Here is a 21,625-nt window from a genome sequence, read left to right as displayed (position 1 = left end):
AGGAGTACAAATTAGAGTAAGAAGATAAATCTCATCTTAAAATTTCATTTCTCTATCTTCGGTAACTTTCGTTGTCATAATATTTTCTAGCTCATTCACGTTTATAAAACAGTTTTAATGATCTATTTTTTATTATTACAATAAAGGGGAACAGGCAAAAATTATTTTTCAATAGCTTCACACATCTCACAGGGAATCTCTCATCACTCATTCCATCAGTCTGGTCAACAGATGGGCATTACACAGCAAGGTTGGGAAAAGGTCCATGGCAGGGTTGATATTAAGGTTTCTTTTCACCTCTTAAACATGTAATTTGGCAGCAGGCAGCCAAGTACACATCTAAGAGAAAGAACCTGAGAGATGTAGGAAAAATAAGACAGAAAAAGAAGAGAGTGGTGAAACAAAAATTGCAATGTTGCAAGTTATGAGAAGTTTCAATTAATATTTAAGAAGAGCAGTGCTCTGCTTCCAAACTACCTACACAGGCTTAGTAAACCAAATTGTGGAGCTGGTTTTGCTACTTTTAATTGTAAAACCAACCAAACAAAAGGGGACAGGAAAACATCTCTGGGTCCCATGTTCAGTGCCACTGAATCCTTCAGGTTTTCAGGATAAAATATTTCAAATACTCCCTATAGTATGCACTATGAGAATCAGCAAGAGGAAAGGAGAAAAAGGAAGGGAATATTCACCTTGTGTCACTAGCTGATAGGCAGCAATCTTAAAACCTCACAAAAACTACAAGGCATAATTCAGATGGAAAGCAAGAACTGTAAGGAAAAGGAATGTGGTTTATTAGACCAAAGGATACAAGCAGCAAAACCAAACATGCTTCCAGCATATGCCACAGCAGGATCGTGATGAATTAAATTTTGGGCCTTGCTGCTCTAGGATGCTTGTGTGTCAGAGGTAAAAACTGTTTCAAAGAACCATTTAGACTCAAGGTAAAAAGTCCACCAGGGCTATGAAAGTTATTATCCCCAGGCACCATCTCCAGCTCAGGGCTTCCTGAAGCTCCAGGCTGTCAGGAGTAGAAGGGACACCAGAAGGTTTCTGTATTTGCCCATTTCTTACAGAATTTCCCCAGGCAGGCAGTGCAGGCAGTGCTGGGGACCAGGGCAGCCTCGGGGGACTGTGGGTTGGTCACTGCTCCTGCTCTCTTGACACATTTGAAGAAAGGGGATACCGAGGTTTGCAGGAGGTCAGTAAGAAGCACACGTTTATTCTCACACACATCATCTCCTGGCCTTACACCAAAGAAGAGCCTACCAAGAAGCATTTATCTGATTAATGTTTCCCCAGCAATCAACCTGTCTGCTGGGACACCATTCATCAGGAGCTGTGCCTGGATCCGTGGTGTTCATCATCTTGTTTCTGCAGACCTCACACAAAGTCAGTGGGAATTCCTGCTGACTCAGACGCTGGATCAGAGCCAGCATTTCCATGGAAAGAAGTGGCTGTACAGCTGAAGGGAGGAAAAATTATTTAACTGCTTGGCCAAATGAGATTCCAGCTTGGATGCTGATCTTGATTACTGAAGGAGGACAAAGAACAACTGAGTAAACTCTGGCAGGCATCAGAAAGAAAATCATGAAGTCCAAGAAACAGCCTGTATCATAACAAGGAATGTCATCTGTAATGGCCCTATGCCTTAGGCTTGATGTCTGGATTTTCCTTTTACTGTCAGCAGAGGGTTCCTTTGGCTGAATCACTATAACAGCACTATTCAAAAAAATTAAAAAGTTCAGATAACACTATTTTTCATGCAACATATGCAAATACCAATTGTGAAGTTGATCGGTTTTGACACACCTGGCTACAAAAATGTTCAGCCTTCTCTGAAAAGCCTGTAGTTTGCTGAGAGGAGCTACCAAGAGTAGCTGACATTCCCAATAAGGATTTTTAAAGCACCTAGGCAGCACTTTCTGTACCCATCGCCCCCAGCCAACACCCACAAGTCACACCTTACTGCACACACACAAAAGTGTCACTCACTTCAACCAACTCAGGTGCATTTAACTTTGAAAAAATGCTAAAAAGCCAAAATAGAAATTAATCTTAAATGTACACATAACTTTTTCTGGGTCTTACAGTGGGAGCACTAACTAGTTCTCTTTCTGCACAAGGTATCTGGAGGCACAAAAAGGGCTTGGCACTCAACTTGAATTAACTTTTGATATGACTCAGACACCCAATTATCCTCTGTGCTGTTGAAAAATCCACCCTCGGCTCTAATTCTTGTACTTCCATAAGAGTTGACATCTATTAAAACATCATTAGGTATGCAGTCAAAACAACATAACACTTCAAAAAAATTACTGGTAGTCACAGTTAATTGCCTGTAAAATATTTCTTTAAAACCTCTGTAATTGGATTCAATATTTCAGGTATCTCTTCCATGGATTTTGGGGTTGGATAGTTAACCAGGAGAGCCTCAGCTTACTGGCATTTGCACCAGAAAGAATGAAAGGAAACTACAACACAGTAGTAGCCTCTGCTTTATGAGCAGTTCTGACTAAATTGCGAAGTTATAATTAAAAGAACTGAAGTGCCTACCAATTCAAAATCTATTTACTCTGCTGTTTAAAAGGGTGATGTCTATACACTTGAAACAATTTTGAGTCCAAATCCAATAGAAGAAAATCTTTACAAGAGATGTAAATGATCACTGTGAAGCACTTGAGGAAAAAGCTAGAAAGAAGCACAGGCTTGTTAGGAAAGATCACAGAAATGCAAACGTGCAAAATATAAAATGATTTTAAAAATAAGAAAAATTAATACAGATTAGCCTTTAGAACTTAACACAAAATGTAAAGAAAAAGACAGGAAAGCTGGTTAGCATGAAGGCTAAGAAATATATGAGGTTTCAAGAATATCAGGAGCCAAAGGAATCATGCCAACAATATAATTAACTGCCTCGTGGGTCCGGTGAAGTCTTCATTACACAATCTCTGCCCATCCCTCTCGGATGCTGAGTGATACATTCCCTGACCTGGAGTGAACACTTTGTATCTGTGTGTTCTGGCCACTGCGGGGTCCTTCAGGCACATGGAAGAACCAAAGCCCTTCTGCCCTGCACCCAGATTGCTGCCTGCGCTCCAGCCCAGGCACACACATTTCTTGTTGGGAAACCCCAGACAGTCCCACATCAAAGGCTTTTTTTTAAAGCATATTTTTTTCCCTACCATCGTTTCTAACGTGGTCTTGTTTCACGTAGCCTTGTCAATGCTCAGTGTGCAGCACTGGCAAAATACTGTGAGGGTTTTGGTACCCTAATTCCTTCCCATCAGAAACAACTCAGAGTGCAGGATTACTGAAACGAACTGTCTATTTAATATGCCAGAAATATAAAGTAATATCCAGAATAATATTTTGGCTTGAAACTGAGTGAGAGACTGGAGATGAGACCTGTCAGATTAGACCAATTGAACCAAACAAAATACCAAAAGTTTATGTGAGTGCTCCATCACGCTGAAATTACTGCAGACAAACTGGTTATTTACCCAGAGGAAGCCAGCTATGGACATGAGTGAGTATTTCTTCTTTGTTAAAATGAAAACAGTATTTGGGCTCTTAAAGTATAAGAGGTATAATAGAGCAAAAACTGAAAGTGTTTTCTCATCTGTTCTTGAATCCCTTTTTAAATGGAAAGGCCACTTAGCAAATAACAGAAATGGATGCAGCTGCAGAATGAACAGAGATAAATGGGGAGAGGAGCAGCCACGGCTGCACTACGCTGCTTAGCACATTAAGTGAAGGTAATCCCGTAGCTGGGATTTAAGTATCACCTCCAGAAAAAGCAAATCCAAGAACCACTCCTAGATGCAGCGTACCAGAGTTTTGTATGGTAGTAGGAGCACCAGAAACTGCCCAAAATATGCCTGTCCAGGACTGGCCACACTACAGAGGATGACCATGAGCCATCAGCCAGATTACACAGCAGCCAGGGAACTCCACAGAGACTTCTGAAATATAGAAAGAAATCAGCTCCAACAGTATTTTAAAAGGTATGGTTGGTTTTTTTCTTATAGCAGAGGAGAGAGAGCAGGGGGAGACACAGAGCACAGCATCCACATCATCTGTGGGATGAGACCCTGCACAAGAAGGGACTGGGGTGATAACCAGAAACTTCTGGGGATTAGCTCTAGGAAGGTGTTTGTCAAGTTATGTTAAGCCTTTTGTACTGCAGCTCATCTGGTGCATTGCTGATACTGGCCTTGAACGTACAGTTGAGTGCCTGCTGGTTAATTCTGTCCCATTAATAAATCAATGAAGCGCTTTGATCCCGATTTGATTCATATTAGATTATTTGAGCAGCTCCTCACTGCAGCAGGCAGGTGCCACAGCCTTCCCTGCCCGTCTGTCTGAAAAACCGGGAAACACACGCTTCACAGAATTTTCACTCCCAAACATTTTATCACTAATTCAGCCATCTGAAGGAAATTACTGATCGGTTTGAGAACTGACCGGGAGGGAGAGGATTTCTCACGATTTAGAGGGAGCAAAACACCTTTGCATGAGCAAAATAATGCCATTTTAACTTTAGGCAAGCCTGATCACTCTTAAAATACATAAAAGTCCATTATGGTTTTGGGCAGCTGATGAGCTTTATTAAAAAGCTGATTACCTCTTCAGTCAAAAATCTCATGTGAGAATAAAGAGAGGCCTGACAGAACTATCAAACCACAGATATTCTCTACTCTCTCAGTCTGTTCATTCAACTGTTTTTTCCCTACCCAGCAGACAGGCACTCACAACAGCACAGGAAACAACCAGCAGGTCACAGCACAGGAGGACACTTGCTACAGCAGCCCCAGTCAGCTTCCCACCATTTGTTATGTTGGATTTTATTGCTGGCTTTCTGCTGTAAATTCTGGTTGTCTGCAATTCCGCTAAGCTTAGGTAAACTCTACACCATGTACCAGAGTTTAACTCTCTGCTGGCTGGGCCCCACAAACAGCATTTGCTGTCACAGTTGTGAATTTAGAGAAGTGGGAAAAACAATCTAAGGGGAGCGAGTATTGTAAAAGAAAAGTTGATGATTACATTCCTTTTTATTGATGACCCTGAGCACGGTAACGTGCTGACAAACATCCTTCTTTTCCCACTCTACCACAGCCCTCGGCACAGAACGTCCTACACGACCGCTAACCTTCATTTCACCCTTTCTTTTTCCACTTTTCCTGATGGATGCAAAGCTCACAGGCACGGGGGAGATCCACGCACGAGCAGGCAGGAAACAGGGCCTGGGTTTGCATTGCAGGGGCAGAAGGCAGAAGAGAGATTGCAGCTCTCGGACACCCTGACACCCTCACTCCTTCAGTTCCTTCAAAAGTATCAAAAAAAAGAGGTGGTTGCACTAAAATTAGGAGGGATGCCCAGCTGCCCTCCCCAGTTAGCAGTATCCTGCTCCAGAAGGAGCCACTAAAGCCTTTGGGAGAGATCTCTTCCCAGAAACAAGATCTACAGAGGAGCCCGACCTGACTGGAGACAAGCTGACTGGTAGAAGATATTTCCTGGAAGGTAAATGTATTTATTCATTCTGTGGCCTTTCTGCCTTCTGTTAAATTTATGAGCTTTTATGTTCTGTTATATTTTCAGCATTCAGCTCAAGAAAAAAGCACAGAACAAAAAAAATCCCATGAAGTCAAAAAGCATAAAAAGAGATTTAACTGCCTCCTTTTAATTTTTTTCTTCATCTCTTGGATAAATCTTTGATCCAGCCAAAATCTCCCAGCTACTCTCCAGTGGGGACAGAGGAAATGCACACCTAAAACATCTCCTAGGACTGATGCACAGCTCCTGGGTTCTCACCACAGCCCAATCCAAACACATGCCAAGCCCAGGGCTCAGGGACAGGGATGGTCCCACTCCCTGCCCACCCCACAGGCAACACAAACAGGGTTTCTCCGGAGCCTCTGAGCTGCCTGCGCTGCTGCAACCCATAAATGTCCATGTGAGGTCTCTAACAAAAAACACATCAGCTCTGTCTGATCTGTCTTCAGTAGCTGCAAAATGCTGAGCTATGATACGTGACAGTAAGTGGGGCTACATCATTCCACTTTCTCACTGTCACACACACACAAAGAAGAAGTTTTTGATGAGGCCAGGCAGGTCTGTCAAACAAAATCTGTCGTGAAATCTTCTCTCAAATTAGGAAAAAAAACCAAAAACCCTACTTTATTTAGCTTCAGTTGTTCTCCTCCTCACCCCAAACTGTGAGCTATAAATCTCTCCAGAACAGAGCCCATTAAGGCACCCTCTAACAACCAGTAACGCCACCAGTACCAGCCAGCTGTCACCACCACGCCTGCTCAGACTGCACAGCCTGCTCATGGAGAAAAGGTAGAGCACAGGACCTGGGCTTCTGGTTTCATATCAGAAGGATGCAAGGCTGGAACAGAACTGTTATGTTTAGAAACACGACACAGGAGCCACCCCACAGATATTTTATCTGTGATCCCGCCTGGTTTCCAATGGAACAGAAACCAGCCAGCCTTAAGAGAGAGACCTCCAGGATGGGTCACAACAAACTGAACAGGACAAAATGAAGCCCTGAAAATTAAGCTTTAGAAGTCTGTAAACTTCATCTATGACACTCAACTTTATCCTTTCTTACTCTCCCAATTTCAGCCTAAGCAGCTGTGATAGTCGGAGCGACTCTTTAAGCACCTGAACCCATGCACCTCAATCCATGCAGCTTTTAAGAACATACATTTCTCTGGGATTTTTAATATATGCAGAATACAGTACCTAGAGAACACATATGTTACTTGGGTTTGCAGAGAAACCAGAAAACAATATAAATATTTAACTGCAATGTCACAAAGCAGAATTCTCTTTCAGGAAGCTTTTCAGAAACTCTGCTCCTGCTCTTCGAGAGGAAGAGGTTGGCAGCACTGAAACCTGGAAAAGGAGTTTCAACTCCCAAAACTCCATTCTTGTCCTCCTCATCAACTGCACAGGGCATCATTTCATTTGGTTTTGTTACAAGAGGAGCACTGCTACCCTCATTCCTGAACAGAAGCACTAAAATACTGATTAGCCATAAGATTTTAAATTGAAAGTACGGTTTAAACAAGAGAGACAATGTACAACAGTAACCCAAAAGACTGGATTTTTTTGTTATTTCCTATTTAATTGTTTTGTTTTCTCCTCTTATTGCACAAGAACCCCTCAGATCATGATTCCTCTCAGTGCTGTGTAGAGTGATTTTAGCTTTTGTTAGAGGATGCCAAACCTGGTGCCGAAGGTGCACTCGGCTGCAAGGGCTGCCTGTGAATGAACTTGGGCCAAGAGCATCCCAGGTGAACGGTACCAACGCTGGGAGGGCTTCACTGCTGTGCAGCAAATATGAAGCAACAGTTTGGGGCGGGTTGGAGTGTTCCTGACTCCTCTGATGTCACCCAGCGATACAGACGATGCCGCGAAATGCACAGTCCTCGGGGTTGGCAGAACAGATGGAGCCTTAACCTTTACTGGAGACTCTGGTTACACAGCTTCTGCATCTTAAATAATTTATAGGAACTGATCATATGGGAGCTTCAGCTGTGGAAACAGATGATGCTGAAACAAGATCTGATCCAATCTGTTCACTTGCCAGTGTTCAAAACCCGGGAAAGGTGAACAGGTCGCCCTGCAGCCCACGGCACTTGGAGGCATGGGATTTTCAGCCCCATACACTTGTTTATTCCTGTTTATTGCATTTAACACAACCCAGCTTCAGCTTGTGGTGCACCACATTTCCTTCAGCTAAACAACTTTAACCCAGTTTTGCTCTAAAACCAAGGAAGTTTTCCCCCAATCACAGTTCAGATGCTCTGCAGTTGAACAGGCAAGTCAAGTAATCACCGTATATGTCATCATACAGATATTTAAATATAAAATAGTAGCTTGTTCTTAAGGTAAAATATTTACAAATGGGTACAGTGGTTCTGCAGGACTTGAATGGTCAACAGGACCTCCATTTTAAATACACTGAGAAGGAACCTTAGGCTGAGAGCAGCATTGTGCTGACCCTCAGGATGGGTGATGCTGGCACAGGGACACTCAGGGCTGGGAACACACCGTTATCCACAGCACAGAGCAGAGCAACCACATAAATGTGCCCATCTGCACTTCCACAGAGCAGCAGAGCAGGAAGAAGCGTGCCTTTTCAGACAGCTGGGGCAGTCTGAAAGCTCCCCCCCAAAACCATTCAGGAGAAGCATGTTAAAGCAAACCAGCCCAAGTTCAGCCTACTTTAATATTCCAGGCTAAAAACTGCTTTATGAAAGCTGATTCACAAACAGACCAAATATTGCTGTTCTGGGATGCACAACAAAGAGTGGGGCAGATGGTCAGGGGTGGCAGCAGCTTCACTCATCTTGATTTAATCCATCACCACAACCCTGTCAGAGCCCCCAGTCACGTGTGTTTCACTTACTCACTCGTTCGGTTCACACAAGGCATCCAAAAAAAGCCCACTGAACAAGATGTACAGCTCATATTTACTATCCAACCCTGCCAGCATTCCTGGGTTGTTTTTTTTTTTAAACAAGATCGGAGAAACAAATTTGCTCTTGGCTGTGAGAAGCTCTGCCAGGTTTTCCATCCTAAGTGTGTTTTAATCGGATCACCGCTTAAACTTCTCAAAAAACAGTGTTTAATGAAAACAAACAGATGTACAACCGCCGAATGTCACTGGGAGACTGTTAACATGTGTCATCACCAAGCTTTAACAGCAGAACTAGGAAAAAAAAAGATGGAGAGTTATGACAGGGAAGTTAAGGTTGCTATAGAAGTTCATCTCTCCCAAACACAACGTTCCCTAGAGAAGGAAGGAGGGAGCTCCCACGCAGAGGACACGTGGGCATCTGTGTCGGAGCTGATGTGCACACTCACCCACCTCCCACACATGAGCAGGAGTCATCCCCTGCCCCAACCCACCCACAGCACCCTCCTGCCTTCCCACTGCTCACCCTCGCATCTGCTGCAGGACAGCTCACTTCTCACACTGCTGATTCAACAGAAAATCCTTCAAAATGCAGGGGGGAAAAAAAATACAGTTTCCTTCCCATCAGGCTTCAAATCGACTCATCCAGCAGAATCATCCAACCTGAGCCACTGAGGAGGGGGGATATGGATGGAAACCTCTGTCCAGGGGAGGATTTGGCTCCCTTTGGCAGCAGTTCTGCAAGTCCACACTGCAACCTTCCGAATAAATACACCCAACTGAACAAGTGCCAAGTTACCAGCCAAGGCAGCTTCTCCAGAGGATAATTCCACTTACAGACTGCTACAAAATACCCACATCCAAATTATGGCTCCTATTTCTAGGAATAAAGCTGAATAAAACGGTTTTTCCCCCTACTTCCCACAGGAAAGCAAAGCGAAGAGCACATCTAAACTTTCCCTCCTTCCCTAATGAAACTCTTATTGATTTTTCATCCTTGTGAATCATTGCCTTGGAGCAACTTCCTTTAGCCGCAGGTTCTCACATTTAATTTCTGTGTATGCTTAAGGGGAAGTTTATCATAAGAGCACCCAGAAAGACACTAAAAAGGGTTTTTTTATGAGAAAGCTATGAAGTTTTACATATGGCATTTACCAGCCTAGTTTAACCAAAAAAAAAAAAAGAAAAAAGCCACGAATAACCCATGACATCAACAATCAGCAGATTCCTGTGACATCCTGTGCCACCTCCGTGCAGCTGTCAGTGCACAGAGGCAACAGAAGAACTTATTTATGTTGATAAAGAGTAAAAATATAAAAAAACCCACCACGACAGGCATTCATTCAGATGTATGGAGTGTTAACAGGTACCCAAAGATAAGCAGACCAGAACACATGCCTGTGTCCATGGGATAGCAGGAATTACTGGCACTGTCACGTATATTTGGGCTGGGCATGAAGAAACTGTTAGGATTTAATAAATAAATAATGAAAAATCCATCAGCAATACATTAACAGACAGACAGCTTTGCCAATACCAAGGACATAAAAAGCAGCAAATCTCTGGTAATTTATTCTTAAGCTAAAATTTCCCAGCTGCTTCAGTTGCTATTTAAATGGGAAAACAACTAAAATGCTACAGACCTTGTAGTTCTCATTCATGCAAAATACACTAATTTTACAGGTTTAAGGAAGAGGCAAATTTATGGGCCAACAGGCAGCCTCCAGGACACAGTAATTCGAGGTAATTCAATTAGCCAGGTCTGTATCTAAGAAAAGGAGATAGCCTTTTGCTTAAAAGTTAATCTTTTGCATTTTGGTTAATACTGTCTAAATGGCACTGTCCACAAGTAAAGTATTGGTTAGAACTGGTTCCAGAAGACCTGAAGGACCTTTCACAAAGTATCCAGGGGAAAAAAAAAAAAACCAAAACATCAGGCCCTATAAAACTTACAGAAAAGAATTTTATCAGTCAACCACCTGTTATTCTTAAGAGGTGAAGCAGGAGGAAAGCTTGATGGAAATCATCTTTTCCCCCATCTTTATCCCCAACTTTTTTCCATTCTCTCACGTCTGTCTTTCCATTAAAGTTCCAACGCACTAGCATTTGTTCTAATGGTGATAACACAATTGTCCTTAACTGCTTCCCAAATTACCTGACTAAGGAGGGAATTCAATAGTGCTTCCTGGGTGGTACCAATTAACACCTCCCAGCAGGGATCTGTAACAGCCCCCGAAGCGCTGCCCGTGAGCTGAGAGCAAAGCAGAGCAGAGCAACCACTGCTGGTCACAGGAGTGAGACTGAAGAAGGAACTCTGTGGGAAGGTCAGGTTCACAGTAAGAATTGTGCCAAGGGAAGGGAAGTCCCTGAACTGCCCAGGAACAAGCACCAGATGAAGCCAAATGAGATGACTTATGTAGGAAAGTGGCAACGGAGAACAAAGAACAAAAAGGAGATTTTACAGAGATAAACAGATTGAAAAAAATCATGTGTTTGTTGGTCACAACAATTAGGTCTTCCACTCCAAGAATGTTTATGAACTGCAAAAAGTTACCAGGATAAGGTTAGGGAACTTTCATAACTCTCACTAAACTCAATACTAAAGCGCTGAGATTAAAAGGAAGAACATTTATAAAATCCTACATGAAGCAAACATGAAAAGGTTGCTCGGCTGCAAGATAACTGAGTAATGTAACCTTTCAAAGTAGCAACAGAAAGCGATTAGACCATCCCTTGGATTGAAAATGATTGATTATGCTGCTAGTATTGGAATTGAAGTTGACTGTAATGCTTTTCATGTAATTGCTTTATTGAATGCTGCATGACTTTATTTGGCAATATACTCAGAACACGGGGAGTTTACCAGTTCTACAGTTCCTGATACACCACAGACACACAGTTACAATATATTTATCCCAATGACACTGAATTAAATGGCACATACCAAGGTTACCTCCTGACCTTTCAGTTAAGGTCTGTGGGGAATCTTCTGCCTGCAGAATCATCTAGTTGATTTGAGCACCAGCAGCTCTCCATCCTCTGCATCTGTTCGCTGGTTTATTCCATAAAAAACTCTATCAAAAAAAAACTTAAATCTGATTTGGGGCCCTGTGTGCTGTAATAATTAAATCATTTTGAGGACTTTGAAAGCTGGTTCATCCACTAAAAAAAAAATATCAGCCAAGGACAAGTAAATCACAGCGAAGAAGATGAGTAAGTAAAACTTTCCCTTTTTTGTATTGGAGTGCATTAAAATATCTATGGGGTGTTGTTTGTTTTTAACCTTTGTTTTTATCCAAAAAACCCAGCCTTCAAAGTTTAAATATAAGTCATAGAATTGCCTTTTCTCACCTGCTTTTCAGTGTCTTTGATTTGTTATCCCCTGGTGTCACTCCCTGCTCTTTGAAGAGAGTCCTGGCAAAGGTCAGCAGTCAATTAGCCATCAATAAATACCCAACAGGAGAGTGACAATTTTGGGCTGCCTGAGCTCCCATCACTAAACCAAGCAACATGTTGGAAAGCTCATAACAAAAAGCATAAAGTACTTTAGAGTGTTCTGAAAATAAATATAATGTTACCTTTAAAGCAGTAAGTATGAAAAATATCAAAGAAGGTATGTAATACCAAGTTTTATCATCTATTGCACACGTATATTGATTTAACCCAGACACGCTCACTTATCTACAAAGCAAAAAATTGGGTTTTAAGTACCGTACTTTGCAAGACCCTTAGGGCACAATAACATTACTGTCATCATTTACTCTGACTTCCCTGCCTCTCACTTGATCCATCTCCAGTCTTTTCAAAACAATGCAGCTCTGTTTCTATTTATGCCACCACACCAGTACCCTTGGCTAGATGGCAACACAATAATTATAGACAGTCAACATAAAGCACAGGCAAAAATTAATGCTTAAACACACACACACACACCCCCAGCTCCTGAGCAACAGATCTAACACTAAGGCACACGGATAACTTCCCAATGCTGTGCATACAAAGATGTACTCGGGGTTTGGGGAAGGTGGTTTTGCACACTTTTTCCAAGTTTGAAATTGTTTGGGGACAATCCTAAAAGGAAGATCTTATTGGCATTTTGCAGAGCAATGCAGAAGATAGAGGATTGATATTTCCTTTAGAGTAAAGTGGGATCAATAACAGTTAAAGTTTGGATAAACCCTCATTACTGGATTCCTACAACTTCAAAACGAATCCACGTCAGCTGCCTGTTAAACACAGACACGACTTCAAATCTGCAGAATCACAAGATTCTCACATTAACAATGTTTTAAAATCAAGGTACAATTATACTGGCATTATAAAATATTTAATGCTGGTTGAAAAATAAATGTACTGAATTAGTTTAACTGAAAATATTGAACTCTTAGATAAGTTACTTATTTCAGTGACACACCGAACACATTTAACACAGAGAGCTGTGAACAATCCACTGAAATTCATTTCCACTTCCTCTTGAACACAGTATTGTTTTATTAATGCAACCAAGAATATTAAAGGGAATGACAATAAATACATGAGTGCTACCTTATGTGCACTATATTTAATAACAGAACTTCTGAAAAGTTCCCGGTGTTTTATCATTAAAGCCTCCTTTTAATCTTTGTCTGTAAAAACTCTAATTCTGTGCCCCATTCAGGCAGCTGCTTCAAAACTCCACAGCTAATACACAGTTATTTCTATGCATTTATTAAAAGCATAGAAAATGAAAAGTTAGGAATACTTTTTTCTATATCCAGTGTCTCTGCTGTGAAGATCTTCAATAGCTGGAAGAAAAGTGCTTATTTCACAGAATCCCGGAATATTCTGAGTTGGAAGGGACACACAAGGATCATCGTGTCCAACTCTTACATGAATGGCCTGGACAGAGATCAAACCCACAGCCTTGGTGTTATCAGCACCACGCTCTAACCAGCAGAGCTAATTTTGCTTAAAAGCAGCTGGGTAATGTAAATCAATTTAACTAATGGGTGGGTCAAAAGACGTTTAAGGTGTCAAAAGTACTGAAGTTAGTTTTCCCTTCGACAGCTTCAAACCCATGAAAGTTATGATTATAAATATCATACTGCAGGCAACTAAAACATGCCTCACATAGGTGGATATTTTCTTAACTGTTGATATTTGAAGGTCTTGGGATCTCAGGGGTGACAGAATAAACCCCAGACAACACCAATCAGTGAAAAATTTCAGATAGGACAATAAACACCAGATATCCCCTCGCCCTGGGTTTAACCTTGTGGCTGGCACCCCCAGCCACGTTTTGCACTTCTGTTGACCTATTCAGCAGGTCAATAAAATCCTGATAAAAACTTAAGAAAGTACCTACCTTACACATTTAATTTCTTAAGCATATTGAAAATATAATGCTTTGAATGTCAGAATTTTTCAGAGTCATCCAGTGTGAACTATTATTGCAAATGATGCGTAGGAAGACTTTGAAAGCTGCTGTTGACTAATCCAGGGAATAAGAACCTCTCATTACCACTTAATTCTGTACAGGGTATAAACACAACCCTGAGCTTGTTCTCAGAGCTCTGTGCTGGTGGCATCAGCCCCTTCTCAACGCCTTCTGCTGAAAGCCTGACAGCACTGCTTTACAGAGAGCCTTTAAACCAGATCCTGTGGAATACAGCAAGGAAGGAGGGGTGGAATACACAAAAACCAGGCAGCAAATATATTGGCTTAGGGCAAATAAGGGAGGTGTATGGTCCTTTCCCCGGGATCAGCTGGGTACCAAGGCACACACTCAGCTCCGCCTCCGAGGCCTTGGGCTGGCTCCTCTTTGAACATATGCCCTTTCAAGTGAAATTAATCACTCTCTTTATCACTCCTGCAGCATCTGGAGCCATAATCATTACCCAACTGCTGAGAAAGAAATGAAACCACTAATCGCACGGGGAGCAGGGCTTAGCGTTCAGAGCAGGAAAGTTTTTATGAAGTTCTCTTTTGAAAACCGATTTTTCATGGCCAGCCCTTCCAGGACACGCCACACAAAAGCTGGATCTACTTGAGCAACTGTCTACAACTCATCCCCCAGCGCACAGAACCACTACAGAAGCGCTATAATGAAGTTTTAACATTCTTTTCCAAACTTAGCTCTACAATCTTCATTCACTATTACAAGCAACTACGACACGGAGACACATTTAACCATAAATTTTAAAAGGCCTCTGGAAGAAGGAACTGCAGAAGATGTGGTGGACACCAGTGTCATCAAGAGGAAGGGCCAGACAGTGCCTCTGGATTCACACAACACTCATGCTGATCTCAGCAGGAATTCCCCAGGCAAATTGCAGACCCTTCATTCAGAACTACCACATTAAGTAGCCATTTCATCATATCTATCCACTAGCTGAAAGTGATTAAAATAAACCACATCAACACTACTGCAATCATCTGGGTTACCACGAAATGTCCCCTACCCCTTCTGACTTTTCTAATTCATTTTCCTGGCTTTTGCCATTCATGTTTTTTGAAACTAAGAAAGAATATAAAGAACAAGTTGAAGACAGTAGGACTATTCTCATAAATTCCAGAGGGGGAAGAAAAAAAAAAATCTAGGGAACAAGGGTATCAGAGGGCAGACAACCCAATCCTCATGAAGAATCCCTAGAAAGAATCAGCAGCATTACTTGCATAGTGAGAACAACAATAGGCATCTTAGGGACTTCTAAATCAATTTTGTGTATTTTCACCCACAATAATTGTGCTCTACATAAGAACTGAGTGAGAAGGTGATTATCCCCATATACTGAAATCATTCAACTAAGTGCCCAAGTAAAACTCTAGCTTAAGATATAATTATTAAGAAAAAACCCCTGCAGGGTTCTGAACAAGGGCAGCAAAATAATTAAATCTAGTACTCTGCTAAAACAGCTGAAAATGTGATCATCCATTTTTAATGCTCCGCCTATATGTAACAACAGAAATCTTTCCAACAGCTGCATTCAATTAAAAAAATATTAACCCCAAGGAAAAACTACAAAAACATCCCCATCTGTTTTTCTTGCCACTCACTGTGCTTCTTTTGTGACTGAAATATGTACGACAATACAATCCAATGAAGTTGAATGAACAGTGCCACAATTCCAACAATAATAAGCTATCTTTTTATTTTTTAAAATGAACAATTTAAAAGAAACCACTTTTGCAGATTTTCCCCTGTGACCCCCAGCTCTGTTCCCATAGTAACTATTGAGGAAAGAAAAGGATAAGAAGCCTAACATACTTTTCCCAATACCAACAAAATACAGGGAAAAAAGCACCTTATTCTCAAAAACTATTATTCTCAGGGAGGGAAGAGGGACATTAAAAGATTAGTGTGAATCTCCTGTGTAATCTAGTTTAAACCACCACCTACTGAACATCTGATGTTGGTTAGACAAAGATGTTTGTTAAAGCAGGCGGCCTTTGTGTAAAAGAACTGTTGAAAGAGTTTTGCAAGCCCAACAATAACAAAATTACCAGGAACACGCTGTAAAAGCTCCCATCTGAACGCAGCAAGGCACCAGCCCACAGCCGTGCTGCGGCTCAGCGCTCGTCCCCGCCGAGGAACTCGCATTCCAGGCATGGAAAGTGCAAATTTTGGAACTTATTTCAGTGTTGTTTCAGCTCCTCCTCTGCTGAACTTTTTAACTGGTCTCATACTCTGCGCTGGAGTGTGTTTTTCTAGGAAAATATGCAGAAGCCAGTGATCCTTTCTTTAAGCGGTGCCACCAAGAACCCTCCACTGGTGCTGAGAGGTCCCTACAGGAAATCAGAGCTAATAAGGGAACAACCTGGAAACACCAAGTTTACAGACAAGGAGAAACAGCATCAGTTTAGGCACTTCTGCATGGCTAATTACACTTCCCAGACTCCTCCAGGAACTATGCCAGTGACATTCTCTGTGCCACAGGGAGGTCCCTCAGCCATGTCCCATACAATGATCTCTGAGCCCAGTGGGATAAGGACGGGACCAGGGGGGTGTGCTATGGGCTGCTGGGGCATTTATCCAACCCAACACAGACCTCAACCACCTGGAGGAAAGACCAGGCCGGAAAATGATCTTCCAGCATAAGAAAGGCTCTCCAGGAGAGAGATGGAGCTCCTATGCTGTGTGTTTGTCTGGTTCCCTGACGAACACACCAGTATTTACTGCCTGTAGACACGAGGACTCCACCAACTTTGAAACGTCTCACCCACCCAAACATTAATTGTAGAACCACTGCAAAGGGTTATAAATTAAGGCAATGACTGCATTTCCACAACCCCAAGACAAGCTGGATTCAGCTGTTGAGACAAGAAGACCACAGGAGGACACCACATCAGAACTGGAATAATGCAGGTGAGGTGCAGCAGCAGACCGTGATGTAACAGAATTTAGAGGTCTTTGGGACAGGAAAGAGAAAATGTGGATAGGAAATGGTAATGAAAATGAAGAGAGAAAACAAAACGTTTATCCATCTGAAACGGCTGTGCTTCTGTCTGAGGAAACACCAAATTATCTTTGAGGCCACCCTTAAAGCTTCTCAAATATCAGTGACTCATATCAACCAGCATATTAAGTCTTGCTGCTAATGCAATTTTGTAAAACAACTTTCTCTGAATAGTCGAATATTATTGGAGTTTTTTGAAGTTTCATAGAAATAAAAGTGCAATTTATATTTTCTCATAAAAATATTCTTCATAAATAATTATTTTAGACAAATTCAGAACTAAAGTACTACTTTTTTATTTAAATAACTTTTTTAATAGCTACATAATGAAACTACACCAAGACATTAAAAACAACTAACCTGCTTCAAAGGAAACTGTTCATTACAAAATATTTTTTAAAAATGATTCAGAGATATTTTAAGCCAGACACTTCTAATTACAGTTGTAAAATATCAGCAGGTGAAACCTTCACTGAGATTTGATATAATTCTAAGGAGCAATGCCAAGAAAAGATTTCATTCAGAGTTCAAAGAGAACACGTTTACTCACAGAGGTCCAGAAGCTTGGTACCCTCAGTGAGTAAACACATTAGCAGCAATGACCCAAAGAAGTTTTGCTTAAATTAAAGAGTACTCTGGCTCAAGAACAGAGGTATAAAACTGGTCATTATTAAAGTTCAAGGTAAAAATAAGAAGGCTCATCATTTCAGAACAACTTTTCATCATCAGAAGTTTGGAATGATGAGTCACAAATACCATAAACCTCCCAGATGCCACACAGAGATCACTAACCAGCCATTAGTGCCTCATTCATGAGGTGCTGTCCTATCAAACAGCGAAATCACTTAATGTAGGACAGATCATCCCTCTTCAATTTGTTGAGCTTCTCGAAAAACTTCACTTGTTGCCGAGCTATTTTTGAATCTCCTTTCAGCAGGTCTGAGCTCTGCTGTCCTTTGAAGGCCTGGGCTCCTTTTAACATTTAGTGTACGAAGGTAATAACCTGTCTTTTAAGACGTAAGGTCAGAGGCACTTCCAAACCAGCACTTGACCTTCCTGAAATTACAATCTTGAGAAAGGGCATTTTATGGCAGCATTATCTGAGAACAGAGAACAAAAGACCCTTTTCATCGTAGCCGTGGCTGCCTCACCCACCCTCACGGGCAGTTCAAAGGTTCCTACCACGTTAGAAGTGGCTCCCTGAAACGTTCATTCGTACCTTTTCCATTATGGATTGTTTCTGAAGGAAGACTAATGATCAAAACCCATTTGCTCACGCTATTTTAAGGACAACTTTCAAACACGGGTAGTGACTCCGAACTGAAGTTTTTTCCTGCGTTCACCCGGGGCAGGAGCACTTACGGCTCACACACCTGGCTCCCCAAAGCCCACGAACTCCAGAGGTTTAATGGTTCCTTCCCCAGGGAAAAATCTCTCTACTGTGATCAGAATCATTACAAACCCATTTCCCAGTCTAATACCTCACTTTCAGTGCTCTTCCACTCATATCAGGGAGCACGTCCCTGCTGGGCTAAATCGCCATCCTGACTCATTTTTGGTGGAGAATTACAGATGGAGAACTCCCTGGGACACAACATCTGGGTTTCTAACAGTCTGCTTTTTCCCTTCCACAATAGATAGAGCATTATTCCCATGTCAGTCTTTTTAGCACGATTAAAGACCTGTTTTCCTAAAAATCAGAGCATTTTCATCTTACCAGAAACATTTTTATGAATATTCCACTTATTAAAAAATAAAGCCACATCGTTGCTTTAGCTCTGAGAGCCACCTTTGTGGGGTACACCCCTTATCCTTTCCAATCTCTTAGCATTTTGGGGGAAACAGCACGTGCACAGGTACTGAAGTGCAGTTTATGAAGGAGGTGAAGACACCAGCAGTGATGGGGAGATGGGAACCAACCCCTGAGCAACAGCAAGCGTCTCTGGGAAAAGACTCCTCAGCATTTCGCAGTCCTGATTATCAGCCCCTCTCCGGTGAAGCACACGAAATATTTCCTGTGTTGCACGCGTATTTTACACGTCATTTTGGCTTCAGAACTAAATCTCAGAGCTTCACCAAAAAAATAAACGGCCTGGAATTACGCTGTGGATCCGTGTATGTGTCAACATTCCACGCGCAGTTTTAAAAGCCTGAATTGCTGTCACTAAAACACAGAAATATCGGCATTGCAGGGATTCCAGGAGCTTTTAGGACCACTCAAGTGCTGAAGAAAATCAATATGGGGAAAAATGCAAATTGCTAATTGGCAATTGCATTAAATGCTGTTAATTTACAAGAATTTAGATCCAATCAAACTTAGCGAGTGTGAGAAAACCTTTCAGCTCTTTGAGGTTGCTGAGTAATTTAACTGATATAATTATTGCTTTCATCTCTAGTGGTCACTAAAATGAGTATCTGACAAGGAACATCTTGAAACCAAAAGATGCAGTGCACAGATATTTGGATATCAATATGTAACATCTAGAAGCCAAAAGCTCAAAATAAATGGTTTTAAAACAGGCCACAAATAAGCAACACACAAGTGACAGGGAAGAGCATGGATAATTTACCTCACACTGACAAGTTCTTACATTTTAGAATTACAGAGCCTGGTCTTTTTGTAGATGCAGTGATTTCAATACCGTTGCTTTCACCCACACCAAGACCACCAAGCCCAGCTTGAAAATGTGCAAGTCTTCATCACATAAAATCAAGGACTAAACTGAAAAAGTCTGTGTTATAAACTTGCAGTGCTGATATGATTCTTTTTTTGTTTCTTTCTTTTTTGTTTCTTTTTTGGTTTGTTTGTTTTTTAAGCCCCATCCATATTAAGGATGCCTCCCTGGACTTCTGTGTGCTAGGAAAACTCATTTTAGTACATATAAATTCATTTTCATAAAGTCAGAGCTTTCAGTGGCATAATCTTATTTAATTATAAAGCATGACATTTCAATAAGGAGCTGGATTTCTCCCCAGCAGGTAAGTACCTTGCCATGCTTCCAGCAGCCAATTCAAGAATTTAAAAACAGAACAGATCATCCACTTTCCCATTAAGGATTGCTCATTTCTCATCAGGTTGTTTCATTTAATAAAAAAAAAAAAGGACAACAGCTGCAGGTCTTTCTATCAGAATGGATCTGCTCAGTTCTGACTGTAAAAGTTTTGAATTTTAGGTTCTCTATGCTGTGCTTTTATTTACGTTTTCTCATTTTGCACTGGGCACAAAAGTCCTCAAACTATGAGATAATTTTATTATATTATTATTATACAAACCACAGACCTCAATATGTCAAGATCTCCACAATCTACATCCCAAAGTTATTTTATTATTAATATCCTGCCACAACAGGTTATGTTAACCCTTCTACCTCTTCAGATCCACCCGTTCCATTCAACTTACCATCCTTCCCTCCCGAAATTTTTAGAACTGTAATCTTTTAGAAAATTTAGAAATGCTGATGCTTCACTACTGCTGCAGAGAAAAAAAGGGGCTTCCCAAATCCTGTTTCTTAGCAAAACAAAGTGTTTTGGGTGAACATACTATTCATTTCCACCTAGAACTAAACATTTGGGCTTTAGATGTAACTTTTATCAAAATTTCAACAAAATACTCCAATGAAAAAAGAAAAAGAAAAAAAATGTTTACAAATACTAGAGGAGAAAAAAAAACGTCTTTTTTTTTTTTTTCCCCAACAGGACAATGAGTTTGGCTGAAGCTCACAAGTGATTTTCATCTGGAAAACATTTCACTCAAAGTTGTTTTCTACCTCTTGTCACCACATAAGCAGAGAAAGTACATCAAAACATGCTTAGGATTTGTGGTTTTCAGAGTGACTCTTGAGAGCTCAGGTATTTTTAATTCACTGTGGGAGTCACAAGAGCTGACAATTTTTCTTCTGCATCTGGAAGACACAGACCTTTACAACAAGCTCCCCGTGGGGCTTTCAGTGCCCGGTGCCCACGTCCACACACCCCTGGGCACCACCTTCTCTTAGCTCTAAACAAACATGCCTCAGATGCCTCTGAAGCATCAGTAACTCCTTATTGTCAGCTGGAATCATCAAGTCAAATTAAGTTTTTATGACTTCAAATGCACAGCCCCAAAGACCGATGGCACCACGCACCTCGGAACCAAAGAGAAGACAGACAGCAACGAAAGCTCTAATTTGTCTTAAGAAAACAACTCTACCTTTCAAAGCTTGTTCAAAAATCAGATAAATAACAATGAATTGGGAAAAGACAGTTGGTGTTTATTTCCTCTTCATTTCATATGTTTGACATTATATAAAAAAGAGTCTTTAGAAATACAGTGTCATATTGCACTTCCCCTGCACTCAGCCTCCCATCCCAGCAGCCAGGCAAGAAGCTGGTGTTGATCCCACCAGAAGGACAGGAGCCCTCCTGGAATAATTGCTTCATTACCTTCTACAGAACTATAATTAAAAAATAAATAACCAAAATACCAAAGAACCTCTCAAAATAAAAAAAGGGAAATAAATTATTTTTCCATCAAATTTAATCGCTCTCTCGCTCAGTCACAGAAGGCCAAACCTCAAAGGGATCCTGGGCACTGAACCCTCTGGTTCAGCTGGGTATTTTTGATTAAGTACTTTAAGTAAACATTTCCCAATTCGACAGTTTTTCCATTTCACTGAACATTCTCTGTTGTTGTGTGTTGTGCTACAAAATAAGCATCCAAAGCACCAGCGTTTGGGTTTGTGCAGCTGTATCACACCATCTCCTTCCTACCCATCAC

The 21,625-nt window shown here is 41.3% G+C and overlaps 1 protein-coding gene across 4 annotated transcripts in view; it reads right to left on the bottom strand.

Moving 5' to 3' along the window:
- The window catches only part of THSD7B (thrombospondin type 1 domain containing 7B), a 306,528-nt gene that overhangs the window by 229,049 nt on the left and 55,854 nt on the right, over positions 1-21,625 (bottom strand). The gene's annotated exons all lie outside the window — the stretch shown is intronic.

Source organism: Myiozetetes cayanensis, unplaced genomic scaffold (genome assembly GCF_022539395.1).
Source record: "Myiozetetes cayanensis isolate MyiCay16 unplaced genomic scaffold, myiCay2020 scf9, whole genome shotgun sequence".
In the NCBI taxonomy this organism is placed as follows: domain Eukaryota; kingdom Metazoa; phylum Chordata; class Aves; order Passeriformes; family Tyrannidae; genus Myiozetetes; species Myiozetetes cayanensis.
The sequence above is the reverse complement of the archived record's forward strand: the minus strand, read 5'-3'. Positions and strand labels throughout refer to the sequence as shown.